The 14,977-nt window shown below is 37.3% G+C and overlaps 1 protein-coding gene and 1 pseudogene across 1 annotated transcript in view; one reads left to right on the top strand and one right to left on the bottom strand.

Moving 5' to 3' along the window:
* LOC102842734 (ankyrin repeat and sterile alpha motif domain-containing protein 1B-like) overlaps nucleotides 1–14,977 on the bottom strand; it is a 214,680-nt gene that overhangs the window by 101,157 nt on the left and 98,546 nt on the right. The window lies entirely within an intron of this gene.
* The window catches only part of LOC102841977, a 15,880-nt pseudogene continuing 10,717 nt past the window's right edge, over nucleotides 9,815–14,977 (top strand).

The raw sequence follows: 14,977 nt of genomic DNA, 5'->3' as shown, positions 1-14,977 counted from the left end.
GGGGGGGGGGGAATGAATCCATGAACTAAATAGGAGAGCTAAAAGCATAAAGACTTCAGAAAGCATATATAAACATAAATTACTTTAAGCAATAAATTTTTAAATATGATGCCAAAAACACAAGCAATGAGAGAAAAAATAGATCAAGAGTTCACAATTTTGTGCATTAAGGGTTATCATCAAAAAGTGAAAAGACAATCTGGAGAATGTAAAAAAAAATATTTGAAAACCATGTACCAGAGAAGGTTTAATAGCCAGAAAATGCTTAAAAAGAATGTTTAAAACTCAACAACAGAGACTAACAAGGGGTAAATTGAATATACATTTGAATATAAAAATGGGCCCATTAAATAAACATTTCAGCAGCCATAACGAGGCCTCCTGGTGTGGCACTGTGGGATCAGTACTGGACTGTGAGCCACAAGGTCCACACTTCAGACCCACTAGCTGCTCCTTGGAAACACTATACAAGGATTGCTCTGAGTTGGAACCAACTCACCAGCACTTAACAACAACAACAAAAGCAGTCCTAGTAGTGCACTGGTGAAGTGCTCAGCTGCTAACTAAAATTGGCAGTTCATACATACCAGTTGCTCTGTGGGACAAAAAAACCTAGCAATCTTCTCACAAAGATTATACTTTAGGAAGTCCTATGGGACAGTTCTACTCTAAGAGGGTCACTGTTGTTAGTAAGTGCTGTGAAGCCAGTTCTGACTCATAGCAACCTTGTATAGAGCAGTGATTCATGAGCTTGAATCACTGACTTTGTGGTTCAAACTGACGTTGCAGTCTAGCACATTAACCCACAGCGCCCCACCAGGACTCCAGAGTCTCTATCAGTTTAAATCAAATCCATGGTACACAACAACAAACCCATCTTTACTTTTTTTTGTCCCTCACACTTTGTGTCTCAGATGACATACTCTGGAATCTCTATACAGGCCTTGACTCTTCCTACATAGGCCTTGCTATATATTTTTAATATTTTCCTATTTAATACCTTCCCTTTTTTCTCTACCGGGAAATTTACATACTCACTTCTCCTACATTTTCAACTAATCTTCCCACAAACCTCCTACTTCTCCTTATTTTCACATTAAACTTTTTGACAAAGCAGTCTATATCAGTCATCTTCACTTTTTCACCTCTGATTCATTCCTTAATGCACTACAATTTAGTTTCCCATACTGTGAACTTTACCAAAATGATTCTCTCTTAAGACAAATTGCCCAGTGCCCAATAGTTTCTTCTCAGCTACCACACTCATCAAGCCTCTATAGTTGAAATGTCATTGTTGACGGGACAGGGCAGTGTTGTATTTTGTTCTGTTGTGCAGAGGGTCGCTATGAGTGTTTTGTTCTATTGTGCAGAGGGTCGCTATGAGTGTTTTGTTCTATTGTGCAGAGGGTCGCTATGAGTCAGTACTGACTTCATGGCACCTAACAACAACAAAATAACAACTTTGACGGCATATACCAGCTAAAGGTAATTTTTAAATGTCCATATACCTTGGACAAGGGACTGCCAGAAAGTCAAACCAGATTCAGAGGATATGCAGCTAGGGATATTATTGCTCATATTGGATAGATCTTGGCTGGAAGCAAAAAATACCAGGAAGATGTTTACTTATGCTTTATTGACTATGCAAAGACTTTTAACTATGTGGGTCATTGCGAAGAACAGGTAGGTATTCCAGAACACTTCATTGTACTCATGAGGAACCTATACATAAGGAGTTGTTCAAACAGAACAAGGGATACTAAATGGTTTAGCATCAGGTAAGGTTGTATTCTTTCAATCTGTATTCTGAGCAAATGCTCCGAGAGCTGGATTATGGGAAGAACATATCATCAAGATTAGAGGTAGACTCATTAACAACATGTGATATGCAGATGAAACAATCTTGCTTGCTGAAACAAAAAGACTTAAAATACCTGCTGTTAAAGATCAAAGACTGCATTTTACATTATTCCCCAATGTAAAGAAAACAAAAATCCTCACAACTGGACCAATAAGTAAAATAATGATAAATGGAGCAAAGTGGTGAAAGGCTTCATTTTGCTTGGATCCACCATCAAAATTCACAAAAGCAGCAGTCAATAAATGAAATGTCCTATTGCATTAGACAAATGTGATGCACAAGACTTCAAAGTGTTCAAGAACAAAGTTGTCAACTTGAGGACTAAGGTGCACCTAAGCCAAGCTATGGTGTTTTCAATAGCTTTGGGTGCTTGTGAAAGTCAGACAATGAATAAGAAAGACTATAAAAGAATTGATACAATATAGGAATTGGCCTTGAGTTTTTTATAGTAAATCTCTTCCTTCTCCTTTGTGAACTTAGAGGCAGCCAGGAACCATCCTCATGGCATTTTTACAGCTATTTAGAATTATTTCTTTCTTTAAATTAAGCTGCTTATTATGTGGCACTGCAGGATCAGACTGGACTTCAAACCATAATGTCTGCAGTTCAAAGCCACCAGCTGCTCCTTGAAAAACATACTGTGAGTAGGAACTGACCTGATGGCACTTAACAACAATGAATTTGAAAAGGTAATGTACATTTGTGGTAAAAACAATGCAGACAATACAAAAATTACACAGAGAGATATGTACCTTTGCAGGAGACAGCCACTATTAAAATTTATTTTTATAAATACATTAATAGAAATAGGAGTCCTGGTGTTGCACTGTGGGTTAAGGCACACAATGGCCATGTCAGTATGAATTGCATCGTCAGCAGTTTAAACTCACCAGCCGCTCCTTGGAAACTCTATAGAGGGTTGCTAAGGGTCGGAATCAATTCAATGACACTTAACAACAATAGAAATAACCAATAAACATGAAACCTGTTTTATTACCTGTCATTGTTGTTGTTGTCAGACACCATCAAGTCAGTACTGATCCATAACATACAAATTCGTATGCACAACAGAACAAAACACTGCCCAGTCCTGGGCCAACCTCACAATCTTGGCTACATTTGAGACCACTGTAATTGCCACTGTGCCAAACCATCTTGTTGGGTGTCTTCTTCTTTTTCTCTCATCCTCCATTTTATCAAACATGATATCCTTCTCCAGGGCCTGGTCCATCCTGATATGTCCAAAGTATGACAAAGTCTGGCCACCCTGGCTTCCAAGGAACAATCTGGCTGTACTTATTCCAACACAGATACATTTGTTCTTTTGACAGTCCACAGACTTTTAATATTCTCCTCCAACACCATAACTTAAATGCTACAATTCTTCTATGGTCTTCCTAATTCACTGTTAAAGTTTAACATGTGTATGAGATATGGAAAGTACTATTGGTTGGGTCAGGTTCACCTTAGTCCTCAAACTGACATCTTTGCTCTTCAACACTTTAAAGAGGTTTTGTGCATCAGATTTGCCTAATGTAATAAGACATTTGATTTCTTGACTGCTGCATCCATGAGGGTTGATGGTTGATCCAGGCAAAATGAAGGCTTTTACAACTTCAATCTTGTCTCCATTTATATGGTTGTTGTTTACTGGTCCAGTGGTGAGGACTTTTGTTTCCTTTACATTGAAGTGCAACCCATACCAAAGACTGTGTGGTCTTTGATCTTCATCAGTTACAGTTTTAAAGTCCTCTGCGCTTTCGCCAAGAAAGGTTGCATCATCTGCATATTGCAGGTAGTTAATGGATTTTCCTCCAATCCTGATGCCACATTTTTCTTCATGTAATCCAGCTTCTAGGATTATTTGTTCAGCATACAGATTGAATTAAGTATGGTGAACAAATATAACCCTGGCACAGACCGATCCTAATTTTAATCCATTCAGTGTTCCCTTGTTCTGTTTGAAAAGTGCTTCTTGGTCTATGTACAGTTTCCATACAAGGACAATTAAGTGCTCCAGAATACTCATTATCCACAATGTTGTCCATAGCTTGTCATGATCCACACCATCGAAAGCCTTTGCATAGTCAATAATGCACAGGATAGCATCTTTCTGGTATTCTCTGCTTTCAGCCAAGATCCATCTGACAGCAGCTATGATATCCCTCATTTCATTTTCTCTTCTGAATCCAGCTTAAGCCTTTGGAAGTTCTCTGTCAATGTATGGTTGTAGCCATTTTTAAATTATCTTTAGCAAAATTTTACTTGCATGCGGTATTAATGATATTGTCTGATAATTTCTGCACTCCATTTAGTCACCTCTCTTTGGAATGTGCATAAATAATTGATCTCTTCCAGTCAAATGGCCAGGTAGCTGTCTTCCAAATGTCTTAGCATAGATGAGAGAGTGCTTCCAGTGTTTCATCAGTTTATTGAAAGATTTTCATTTTTATTCCATCAATTCCCAGAGCATGTGTTTTGCCATTGACTTCAATGCCCCTTGGACTTCCTCCTTCAGTATCATTGGCTCTTGATCATATGCTACCTCTTGAAACAGTTGAACACCAACCATTTCCTTTTGGTACAGTGACTCTGTGTATTCCTTCCATCTTCTTTTGATGCTTTCTGCATCATTCAATATTTTGCCCATAGAATCCTTCAATTTTTCAAGTCAAGGCTTGAATTTGTTCTTCAATTCCCTCTGCTTGAGAAATGCAGTTTGTTCTTCCCTTTTGGTTTTCTAACTCCAGGTCTATGTACATTTTGACTTTGTCTTCTTGAGCTAACCTTTGAAATTTCTGATTCAGCTCTTTTACCTCCTTATTTCTTTCATTTGCAATGTTATACTGGAGAACAAGTTTTAGAGTCTCTTCTGATATCCATTTTAGGCTTTTCCTTCTTTCTTTTCTTCTTACTGACCTTTTGCTTTTTTCCTGTATTATATTCATGATGTCATCCCACAACTCTTCTGGTCTTTAGTGCTTATTAATGTATCAAATCTGTTCTTCAGATGATCTCTAAATTCAGGTGGGATATGTTCAACGTCATATTTTGACTCTAATAGACCTACTTTATTTTCTTCAACTCCAACTTGAATTTGCATAGGATGATCTGTTCAACAGTGTGCCCCTGCCTGGCCTTATTTTGGCTGTTATGGAGGTTTTCTACCATTTTCTACCTCAGATGTAGTCATTTTGGTGTCTGTATATTCCATCTGGTGAGGTCCATGTGTGTAGTCATCTTTTATGTTGTTTAAAAAAGGTATTTGCAATGAAGAAGTCACTGGTCTTGTCAAATTCTGTCAAGTGATCTCCAGCATCATTTCTATCACCAAACCATATTTTCCAACAACTGATCCTTCTTCTTTGTTTCCAAATTTTGCATTCCAATCGCCAGTAATTATCAATACATCTTGATTGCATGTTTGATCAATATCAGACTGAAGACGTTGGTAGAATTCTTCAACTACATGCTCACTGGCTTTAATGGCTGTTGTGTAAATTTGAATAACAGTGGTATTAACTGGTCTTCTTTTGTTGTTGTTGTTGTTAAGTGCCGTTGAGTTGATTCTGACCCATAGCGACCCTGTATAGTGTTTCCAAGGAGCAGCTGGTGAGCTTGAACCACCAACCTTGCAGTTCATACGACTTTGCAGTCTTTGCCCATTAGCCCATAGTGCCACACGAGGTCTTTCTTTTAGGTGTATGGATATTATCTTATCACAGACAGCACTGTGCATCAAGACTGATCTTGATATGTTCTTTTTGATGATGAATGCGATGCCATTCTTCTTGAACTTATCATTCCTGCCTTAGTAAATCATGTGATTGTCAGATTAAAAATGGCCTATACCAGTCTATTTCAGCTCACTAATGCCTAGGATGTCAAGGTATATGCGTTGCATTTCATTTTTGACAACTTCCGATTTTCTTAGATTCATACATCATACATTCCGTGTTTCAAATATTAATGGATATTTACAGATATTTCTCTTCATTTTGAGTTGTGCCCCATCAGCAAATGAAGGTCGCAAAGGCTTACTCCATTCGCATCATCACGGTCAACTCTACTTTGAGGAGGTAGCTCTTCCCCGGTTGTATTCATAAGTTTTCAGTGACTAATTATCAGAAGTAGTCCATCTCTCCTTCTTCCTAGTCTGTCTTCCTCTGGAAGCTTGGCTGAAACCTGTTCTCCATGGATGAACCTGCCTGAATGTAAAATACCACAGCATAACTTCCAGAATCACAGCAACATGCAAATAACCACAGTATGACAAAATGTGGGTCTTATTACCTGGAGATTCCAAAAAGTCTCCAATTACTTGGATATTCTTGAAATTAACAAATAAGATTATGTGGCAGCAGTGTGAGTCAGAAATAACTGAACTCAGAAATCTTAAAGAGCAAAGTTTATTGCCGTCGGCCAGAGTGTCAGCTAAAGCCTAAATCACTCTGACCCCAAAGTGAGCAGGGGAATAGAGTTTTATACAAAACACAGAGCAGTTAAAACAACCAGACTGATCTATCACCTGGGGTGGAAAATTCCAGCAGACCCTTGTCCTGTGGGAGTAGACCTACCAATAAACCCTTATCCTGTTTGTGCAGGTGTCCTTGGGTCATTCTAACCTTCGCAGTTTCCCTGTTACTGAAGTGTTAGTAGATTATTTTCTTTCAGGGGTGAGGCAGGTGACAGGCTGAGATGGGGGCTGAAGGGACTTAGTGAATACCTAATTTAAATGGGGACTGCTTTAGTCATGCTGTAACAACTACATATATTTATTGGGATACATGTATGTCATTATTTCTACCAAGAATTCAAGTTCCTTTGGGTCAGAGGCTTTTCCTAATATATCAGTGCAATCTCAAAGTATCTAATACCTACTCAAATGTTAGGTACAGAAAAATATTTATTTAATGATTAGCCACAAGAGTGACAAATACCTTAAGTTTTCATTTTTAAATTAGGTAAGCCAGAAATTATATAAGTCAGAAAAATAAAAATATGTTTGGAAATCTATCCATTTATTTTTCAACTTATTCTCTTCCCATATTCTTTCCAGTTTAAAAAAAAAAAAAAGTCATTGGCTAATTTGAAGTTTATTTTAAATATACTGAACAAAGTATGTGTTTTCTAAATAGATACTTCAGTAAATCTATAAAGTAACTGCTAGATATTAGAAAGTAAAGGCTCTATGAACTATGAGATCAAAGAATTCATATGCTGGTCAAAAGAAAACACGTGTGTCACACAAGCTGAGTACATTCATAGCAAAGACATTGTAATTTGACATAAGAGACAATATGACAAGCTCTGAGGTATGGAAATGAACCCAGATGGCACAGTGGGTTAAGTGTTGGGCTACTAACTGAAACGTCAGCGGTTTGAAGCTACCAGCTGCTCCATGGGTGAAAGATGTGGCAGTCTGCCTCCGTAAAGATGCACAGCCTCAGAGCCCCTACGAGCCAGATCTGCTCTGTCCTATAGGGGACATGTGAGGCACCACTGGACTGACGGCACTGGGTTTTTGGTTTGGTGGTATGGATGGCAAAATATTTTTTAAATATCTATTTTGCGGTTTACTAAAATTGTAAAAACCAAACCAGTAAAATACCAATGTTTAAGTTTCCCTTTTGATTTCTTTTTTTATCTATAAATATGAGTCACTATTTTCCAGCTTATTTTCACATACTTATACTTTTCCAGACAATGGTTATCAATGACAGTCTTGCCCTAAACTGGCCAGGAAAACTTGATAACAAATCCTTTTAACTTCATAATTGTAGAGTCGCTTCCTCTAAGTGTTTCCTCTAATTTATAGTCAATCAGGCAAAAACTGTCTTAATTACTCAGATGATGTATGGTTTAAGTAACCTCTTCTCAGTAGCCACTTAATTACAGTAAATGATAATTATAAAAGTCTTTCTACAAAACAGACTTGTGGTGGGTTAATTGACTAGACTGCAAACTTGGTTTGAACCACAAGGTCGGTGGTTCAAGTTCACCAGCTGCTCCTCGGAAACCCTGTACAAGGGGTTACTATTGGTCAGAACCAACTCAATGGCACTTAACAACAACAACAATTTTTTTTTAAGTCTATAGATATAGAAAAAGACATGTTCTAACCACAAAATATGCGTTTCTGCTCCAGTAAAGATTTACAGCCTTGGAAACCCTTATACAGGGTTGCTATAAGTTGGAACTGAGTTGATGACACTTAAAAACATTATTTTAGAGGACCCTTCTAGTTCGTTGCACATGGTGGTGGTTGGTTATGAGCCGTGGAGTTAGTTCTGACTCATAGTGACCCTGCACAGGGTTTCCGAGGCTGTAAATCTTTATGGGAGCAGAAACTCTCATCTTTCTCCCATGGAATAGCTGGTAGTTTCAAACTGCTGACCTTGAGGTTTGCAGCCTGATTCATAACCACTACGCTATCAGAGCTCCTTTTCGTTGTGCATAGAACATGTCTTTTTTCTACATCTATACACTTATTTTTTTTAAAAAATGTTCTTAAGTGCCATCAACTTAGTCCAACTCATAGGGTTTTCCAAGGCTGTAAATCTTTGCTAGAGCAGAAAGCCTCTTGTTTCTCCTTTGGAGCAGCTAGTGGGCTCGGATCACCAACCTTGTGGTTACAGTCCAGTGCTTATCTGATAAGAAAAAAAAAGTTTCAGTGTCTCTAATAATTGTAACATTTATGTGATTTGCCATGGGGGAAAAAAAGGAAAAAAGAAAAACACTGCCATAAAGTTAATACCAACTCACAGTGGCCCGATATAAAGAATTGAGCTGTCCCGTAATTCTAAGGTTTCCAGGGCTATAAATCTTTTTTTTTTTTTAATGTTTTATTGTGAATTATGTGATAGTTTACATGGGAGAACATAAGTCTTACATTCATCCTATCATATATCATTTCATTGCCATGGTTACAATCCCCTCCATGTACCATCAACCAACCAAAGGGTATACTCTACAAGTCTGCGCCCCAATTGTCAGCACACAGCCCCTCTCCCTCTCTGGGTCTCAAGTTTACAACTGCTCCATCTCTCCATGTCATCGTCTCTGCCTCCATCTCAGGCATCACTGCTTCTCTGGGTAGGATCCCACTCCTGCTCTTCTCCCTTGATGGTCCCAGGGATCTCAGCTCCTAAACTGAAAAGTTAATCACTTCCCCTCCTTGCTACAAAACGTCTACCTTTGCATTTCCAACCCTCACAATCAGTCCTGATAACAATTATTCACTATGGCATCACAAGAGACCTATCCACATTTCCTTTCATCAGCCCCGCCCTAGACAGATTGGATACAACTCAGTGAAGATTCTACCTTCCTCCACATAGGGCTATAAATTTTTACAGAAGCAGACTGCCACATCTTTCTCTCGTAGAGTCAAAGCAATGAATTCTGGTTAGCCGACAAGCATTTTAACCAATTTTGTTACCAGGGTGCCTTAATTTTTCACTGTCATGATTAACCTCTTTCTATTTATAAAGTGATTTCAAACTATAATCTTTATCTTCATTATGAGTATATTTTTACAATTCTACTTCTAAAAATACTTCCAGTCTACTTCTTTTCTCTTAGAATACAATTTAAAAGGCAACTGGGATAGATAGTCAAAGAAAATAAGTAAATCTTCACTATAAGTAGGAATCTGTATGTGGCTGCAGATTTATACTGTGTTCAATAATTGTAAAGTTCTTTTGAACTTTATTATTCTGCAATTTCCTACCCCTGTGAGACTCGGAGTGCAAGTGAAGTATTTGTCACTAGTTATAAAATATAATTAACCAAAATAACACCACAAAAATTGATGTCTCTATCAGACATATATTGTGGGCATGTCCCAAAATGACAGCCATTAGAAAAGAGAATAGTGTTAGTTTCAACCAAAATTCTGCATGCTTAACTGCATCTTAGAGGAAACCTAAAGCTCCAATGTATCTTTAAATAATGGGTTTACAAAAAGCTTCATACATCTTGGTAACTTTCCCAGTTTTAATTGTGGAAAGGTAGGTCAGTAACAATCTTAATAAGGAAAAATTATTGCTGAAGACCAATAGAGAGCCAGAAAAATATTTAAGTACTTGAAAACTCTTCCTTCAGATATCTGTAGGATGGCTTCAAACTTTCGCTAGGTCGTTCTTCAATGTCACTTTACAAAAGCCGTAACCAACTATCCTATTTAAAATTGCAGTCTCCCTCAAACTCCCCGTACTCCCATACTTATTCCCCATCTTCCCTATACTCCTTATATTCCTCAAAGACGGGGCTCTTAAAAGGTTTAAATTAGAACTTCTTTCTCTTTTTCTTCGAATATCTCAAGCTTCTACTTTGTACTTCTAATTCTACAATAAGATCTTAGCCTGAACTCTTCCCCCAAACCTGCCAGGCATTGCCACCTCAGAATTCTTCGTCACTTCAGTCTTCTTGTCTGAAACTGAACTCACCTTCTTGCTAACAATGGCTATTTCTATTGTTTGATGAACAATGAGTTGGCCATGGTCCTTGAGTCTTCTCTCTCCCCACTTCCCCCTCTCTCCTACATCTCACAGTTACCAATTCCTGCACATTCAGCCCTCATGGAGTTTTATTCAGACCTTCCCACACTTTCTCGTGGCCATCTTTCCCAAATAAATGCAAATGTCACCGAACTGATTTCTATACAAAGTATCGCCTTGTCTCCCCGTCCAAACACTATTATACAACCTATTCAGAACATCTTTAATGGTGTCCTACTGCCTATAAAATATCTTTTCTACACTACTTAAGCTATTTAAACTGCTCACTGGTTCACTGGCTCTATAATTCTTTATCTCTCTTTTCTGCAATACATCAACCATCCAATTCAGTCAAAGAGTTCCAAACACAGTATGCAGTCCCACTTACAGGATGTTGCTTGAGAATTCTGTATAGCATGCAGAAGCCTGTTTTACAAAATTGCAGTCTCAAGAAACATTTTACACAGGTGAAAAATGAACCATTTTGTAACAGTTCTTGCCAAGAAACATCTAAACTCTGAAACAATCTATCAAAAAGAGGCACTTGGGAACACTCACCTTTATCTAACCAGGAGGCTGAAACTAAAGAGAAAAATAGTGATATAGAAATGCAAATTTCTGTTTCTTTCTATATTCAAAGCATTTTTGTCCTCATATGTTCATTTTCTAGCTTTAAAGGTAGGGGCTGTATTCAATTTCTTCTGCAACCCTTAAAGTCTGATCATGTGTTTCTTACTATTCTAGTTAGGTAGCTCATCTTGTTAGAGAAAGCCTCCTGGCTAAGGTTGAGTTTAAATTTCTACAGATAATTCTATTCTATTTGGATGCCACAATTACAACCCTGTTCCTTCCCAGAAATCCTATTAATATCTATCAAGAATCTTAAGGGATATTATCTGTGGCCAGATTGAAAACAAAAAAAAGCAGCAGCTGAATGTGTATACACCAATGATTTTACTTCCTTTAACTTGATTTAGAATAGAAAATTAAATATTTTGTGGCACTGTAGGATAAGCACTCAACTGCAATGTCGGTTTGGACTGCAAGGTTGGTAGTTCAAGCTCATCAGCCACTCCTCGGAACTTACTCAACAGCACTTAACAACAACATCTTAGGTATTATCAAGGTTTATTAAAAATATTTAAAGTCAATCTTCCTAAAATTTTCTTTTAAAAAGATCACTATCTTACAAGTGATTTTTTTTTTCCTTTAGATTCTGGGGACAAATATTTCTCATAGAAATGGCTTCTTTATCAATTTTATCATACACACACAAACAAAAATCGAAAACCATGCTTTAATATGCTATCAAACTAACTTTTCAATTTTCATTGGTTCATTTGTTGTTGTGAAGTACAGTTGGGTTGTTTCTAACTCATAGCTGTGAACCTTGATTGGAACAAAAAGCCTCATCTTTCTCCCTTGGAGTGGCGATGGGCTCAAACCATCAATCTTGTGGTTGGTTAGCTTATCATTTAGCAAATATTTATTTTCTACTGCATGTCAGACAATAGAAATATAGCAAGAAACAAAGCCAATAAAATGGCTGACCTCAAGAAATTTACCTTATAGCTGAAAAGGAGAGAAAATAAACAAATCAAGCTTTATTTTCTGTCTTTTTCAGCTATAAGGTAAATTTATCGTTAAAATGGTAATAAGTAAAGAAAGAATAAAGCCAGTAGCGAAAACAGAGAGAACTGGGGGTGAGACTAGAGATAACTTCATAGATAAGGGAGATCTGAGCACCATCAGCATAATCTAGCAAGTCCCTGTGTAGCATAATTAACACACTCAGCTGCTAATCCAAAGTGTGGAGGCTCGAATCTACCCAGAGGTACCTCAAAAGAAAGGCCGCTAGTTCCAGAGAGGGAGAGGGGCTGTGTGTGTGCAGACGACTTGGGTTGGTTGATGATGCATGGACGGGATTGTAACCATAGCAATGAAATGGTATGTGATAGGATGAATGTAAAGCTAATCTTCTCCCATGTAAACTATCACATAATTTACAATAAAACATAAAAAAGAAAGAAAAAAAGTCCTAAACATCTACTAAAACCCTATGGAGCACAGATCTACTACCTCTGGCACACTGGAGACATCACGATTCAAAATCAACCTCTTGGCAATTGGTTATCACCATCAAAATTCAGATAAGGCAGTGAGTTACACAATAACCTAATGAGTCCTATTTACTTCAGTCAATATTTTTTGGTCCTACTGAAATCATTAGTAAAACAAATATAAAAGCCTAGAAGCAAGAAGTGAGTTGCAATCACACTAAATTTCTTGACACAGACTCTCTCTCTTCCCAAGATCTCTCCACTGACAATAGTCATTACTCCAAGCTGCTTTATATGTCACGTGGGACACAACCTGCTCACAGTAGCTCAAAAGAGCAACTCTGAGATATAACCAAACTTTTTTTTTTTTTTTTAATTGAGTCTGAGCCTATCATCCAAGCACTGACCTGGGCATATTGCCCAGGCCTACTAATCATGGTACCGACTGTGATGGGCTCAGGAGTCAGTATATAACCACAGAAAATTTGCTGGAATTTGGGGGAAAGACTTTACCTACTGGGGCTGTTGTTTCTGTTGTTAAGTGCCACTGAGTCCATTTCACTGAGTACAGGGTTTCTAAGGAGCAGCCTGTGGGTTTCAATCACTGACCTTTCAGTTCAAACCGACCTTGTAGTCCAGTACATTATCCTGCAGTACCACATCAGGACTGGGGCTGTTAGACAAGGTAAAATAATCCTTGAGAGTTAGTTATAATACCTTCTTTGCCACCATGTGGGAAATGCTTTACTGAAAAATAGTAGCTGAGAGATGGAAAGAGACAGGTTCCAGATTGCATAGTACTTAGATGGAGCATAATAAAAGTCTAAATTTTTCATTTACGTGAGCCAATAATTCCTTTTGTTTTTTTGCTTAACTCTGCATTATTGGGTTTGAAGAGATACACGGAATAGTACTACCAAGCAAATACTGTAGAAATTAGGCATTTTTTTCTTTCTACTTTCTGAATTGACATTCTATGTGTGGGTATCACATCTTTGGTGGAAATAAGAGTTTCACCATGTGTGCTAGAGGGTGATCACTGGGTCATTTCAAAGTAATTAAATCTAATTCTTTTTAAGGAAGTCAATGTAAACAAAATGAGATCCACAGTTCTATTTGTGACCTTAAGAAGATAGTGCTAAAGAAAACATCCTTAAGGATTTAAAAACCAAGGCAGCAAGAGAGATGGAAAATATTACTTCCAGGTAACAAACAGTACATAATAAGTGGAATTCTAAAGCAAATCAGATGGAAGCAAATAGAAGTTCACTATAAGGAAAGATCAAAAAGATAAACCACAAATAGCATGTTAAGGTATGCTTTCATATACAAACACAGGTGTATAATCCAACTTTAACTACAATTTTTAAAGTAATTACTGACTTGTTTATAAGACACTTCAAATCATTAGCATTCTATTTCTTAGCGAATTTCTTACTCTCAAAGAGACAAGTCATTTCCATTTATTTTCTGGGAAACAAGACCTCAGAATCTCACTCAAGCATATTAAAATTCTTGAGCTTCTTTATTTAAATGTATATATTAGTCAGTGGATCACTTATTTATTCATCACTTTTTATATAAGTAAATGCATCAAAACTTATATGCAAGCATTCAAAAATAATCACTCTAGATATAAGTAAAAGACCTATCTAATAAGCCAGTGCTTGTAAGAAGCTATAATATTCTTTTAGAAGAAAGTAAAATTTGAAATCTCTTTCATAAAGGCATAATTTTTGTTACATAAAATATATATCACATTTTACATGGTAACATTTTAATTTATAAATATAGACATAAGTGTTAGACTGCCTATAACTACAAGAAAAGTGTCTATGTTTGAGGATTTTAAAAATGAATATAAATGAGGGGGCTTCAAAAAATTCCATTATCTTTCAGTACATTTTTCCACGAACTTTTACAAAGCCCCATCATATGTACGGAGATAAATTATTTAGATTATAAAAGATATTATGCAGCCAATTCTGGTTTGTTTACTACCAAATCCTGTTTTACTACTTCTTGAGCTTCATAAGACTGCATTTCTTAGCTTTTAGCTTCCCTTGAGAATTGGGATGGCTTTTGGACTACCTAATGGGGTACAAGTCAGTGGAATGAGGGGAATAAATACACACCATTTCCAGGCCCAGTGCCTAAAGCCTCCCAGCTACATCTTCCATGATCATCACCATTTTAGAGATGAGCAAGTGACCTTGGAAGTTTTGTGTCCACACTGGGAGAGCCACTAGATGGAACTTGTCTGAGTCCCTGAGTTCCTACTTGGAAGAAAGAGACCTCATTTTTTTAAGTGACTGAGCAACAAATTTCAATTATATTTGAAATATTACACGGCCTTGTTTCTTTTTGTTGTTGTTGTTGTTGTTTTAGTGCCCTCAAGTTGGTTCCAACTCATAGCAACCCTGTATAAGGCTTCTGAGGCTTTTTAAATCTTGTTAGAGACGAAAGTCTCATCGAACTTCCATGGAATGGCTGGTGGGTTCAAACTGCCGAACTTGTGGTTTGCAGTTCAGTGTTCAGCTTATGGAGCCACTGTG

The sequence above is a fragment of the Chrysochloris asiatica genome, unplaced genomic scaffold (assembly GCF_000296735.1).
Source record: "Chrysochloris asiatica unplaced genomic scaffold, ChrAsi1.0 scaffold00552, whole genome shotgun sequence".
Taxonomy (NCBI): Eukaryota; Metazoa; Chordata; class Mammalia; order Afrosoricida; family Chrysochloridae; genus Chrysochloris; species Chrysochloris asiatica.
This window is presented reverse-complemented; position numbering and strand designations above follow the sequence as displayed.